Source organism: Pteropus vampyrus, unplaced genomic scaffold (genome assembly GCF_000151845.1).
Source record: "Pteropus vampyrus isolate Shadow unplaced genomic scaffold, Pvam_2.0 Scaffold396, whole genome shotgun sequence".
Taxonomy (NCBI): domain Eukaryota; kingdom Metazoa; phylum Chordata; class Mammalia; order Chiroptera; family Pteropodidae; genus Pteropus; species Pteropus vampyrus.
In genome coordinates this window covers 301,111-304,105 of record NW_011889177.1, presented here as the reverse complement: position 1 = coordinate 304,105, position 2,995 = coordinate 301,111, and positions in this window count along the sequence as shown.

Here is a 2,995-nt window from a genome sequence, read left to right as displayed (position 1 = left end):
TAATGCCGCCTTTGTGAAAGACAAGGTGCCTGTGCGGTCTTTGAGTAGAGTAACATTTTCGTGACCCTCCGCGCCCTCCAAGACCAGAGTCTGGTCGAACTGAACGTTCTGGGCGAGCCGGGACTCCACACCAGTCCCCGAACCACCCTTGGGTGTAAGTGTCGCCCACTGCTCCTTCCGTCGCGGTGACGATCGCCCGAGGCAAGGCGCTGTCCAGTGGCCCTGGCTCCACCAGGAGCAGGGAGAGTCTGATGGGCCCGAAGAGCAGGGCTGGGGGGCTCGGAAGCTGAGGAAGCGGCAGCTCCTGGTGTCGCCTGAGAGGCGTGGGACTTTTTATGGCCCCTTCAGGTGGCTCCCTGAGGACGTCTACACGCCGAGGGCCCCGATTCCTCGGCATTTTTGGTTGTGCATTTCCTCTGTGGACCGTGATTGGTTTGCTTTGATCGTCTTTAATATTCGTAACTGTACAGCTTATTTTATCTTCGATTAGGGCCGTTGCTCTTAGGGTTTCCAGATTATTTTTTGAATGACAGGTTCATGCCGTTGTCAGTGGAAAGGAGCGGTGTCTTCCGACCCCAGGTGAGGCCAGGAGCTTGTTCCGCTTCCGCCGCCTCCAGTCTCTTCCCTGCTCTCTTCCGAGCGGCCCCTCTGGGCAGCCTGTCCCCGCGCCTGCCACGTGCCTTTCACTAGGTAGCCGTCTCTCCGTATCTGTTGAATAATGGAGAGAGAGAGAGTGAGTGAGTCATCGCCCGATGGCGGTGAATTATTATTTGAGTCCCTGCACTAGCCACGCATCCTGCCTGACTTCTTCATTCCACAGGGCATTTCCAGAGCATTCTACACTTATTAGATTTGTAAGTATCTACAATCGGCCAACGAGACGGTACTTGGCGTTCTTCACACAAGACAGCTGATGTTTAGAGAGATTAAGCCCCAGCCGGGATCCATGCAGGGGCAGAGGGGCGTGGGGCGTGCCTTCGGGGCAGCAGAGGGAGCACCGTGCGAGCGAGGCGCCGTGAGGAGCATCGGCAAAGCGGCGGTGACGGGTGCCGAGTGTGCGGAGCAGGGCTGGGAGGCCGAGGGGACGCCGAGGACCCAAGAATCTACAGACGCCCTCGCCGAAGCCCCTGTGAGCGGGAAGAGGTGACCCGCAGGCCTGCGGTCCGTGCTGAACCCATAGCCCCACTGAGAACTGCGGCCAGAAGCTCGGGGTCAGGGTGGTTGCGAAGGCTTCGTGCGAAAAATAAAAAGGGCCCTGAATGATCATTACGCGAGGTCGGGATTCCGAGGAAAGGAAAGAGAACCGGGTTCGCCGTGCGCTCTTGGCGAAGATTTTGTTTATAATTCGGATTCTTTTCCTCCGGCAAAGTGGGCGACAACTTAAAATACATCTCATATTATTTGGAACCTGGAGGTCAGTGCACACGAGTGTGGTGGAGACAAGTAGAAGGCAACCGTTCATCTTTTCGAAGTAGACCTGTAATGCAGACATAAAGTTTTGGCCTACGTAAGCCAATAACAGGGCAGAAGCCAATTTGCAAGTTAATTGCTACAATATTGCGCAACACAATGATGGACACTCTCATCACTGTAACGTATTACAGTGTCACGCACAAATCTGCGGCCGAGCGGGCACACCGGAAGATGAATAAGACAATTTAAAGGCACATTTATGGGGTGGTTCTATCTGCATTGATTAGCAATTAGTGAGAAAAATAGACAAAGTACCAAAAAAGTAAATTGACTTCAGTTAAATTACACTCTAACAACATAGGACATGACATTTCATCCATTAAAAAACGGCCAGGGAAACTATGGCCGTGATTTGAGACGCAAAGGACTGTGACGCTGTTGATAATTTAGACGCCTATTTAGAGTGAGCCGGTATAACTGAAAAAGGCATTAGAATTAAAAACAGGACTGTTTTATCATGGAGATAATTAAACACAAATATGAAATTATCGTAAACCTTTATCATATTTGGTACTCTTATAAATAAAAGTGAAAATCAAATTATGACTTAAAGGCCAATTCTCTCCAAATATAAAACTGGCAGAGACGGGATGAGGAGGAGGAAGAAACAGCCAGAGCCGCGTCCGTCACGTGCGCCACTTTGTCGAAGCCCCACCTCGGCATCACGTCAGCTGTTGTTCGGGGCGCCCTTGTTCCACGCCGTGGGTACTTGTGGGAGATGAGATGAACCGCTCAAATTTTAAAGCCCAGTATTTGCTCACGTGAAGATCAAGGGCATTTAGTACACGTGGCTGTGTAAATGCCAGGAGCACCGTCCCTCGCGCTCGCTCATCGAGCACCCACTCTGCAGAGAGCACAGTCGCAGGATATGGAAGTTGACACGGGAGAGGCATCCGGTTCTTTCCACACAGACGGCATTTGTGGCTGTCATAAAGGGCTACCAGAGACCGAGAGTGTCGTGTTTTTATGTAATTTTAAAAATTCTTTTCTCTGAAAAAGGAAACGAGACATTTTTCTTTCAAACGAGCCCATGATTTGTATCGCTCCCCGTTCACCGGTTTTGTTACCCTAAATTCAACTCCAGTGATAATAGTTTTCAGATTACACAGAGATGCATTCTTTACACTAGAAAACGTGTCATTTAACAGGTTAATAATGTGAAATGCTAGCGTTTTGGGCTAACTCTATGTGAACGCAGAATTTAATGGATGTATTCTAGTTCATTTATTCGGGCAACACATTTTTTGGGTGCCTACCGAGAGCTGAGCTCAGGTGTCAATTCTGGGGTTAGAGCAGTGAACGAGAACAATACAGAAAGACGTGGTCCCTTCCCACAGGCAGCTCCCATGCTAGCAAAGGGCCACCTAGCATCAAAAAGCACATGTTTAAATAAAGACGGTAACTTCGGCTAGTAATAAAGGCCGAATGAAAACGATTCAGGAGGATCTAACAACACTGACTGAACATCCTTCAGACTGGATGGCCGGAGAAGGCGTCTCTGAGCTCATGGCACGGGGACTAG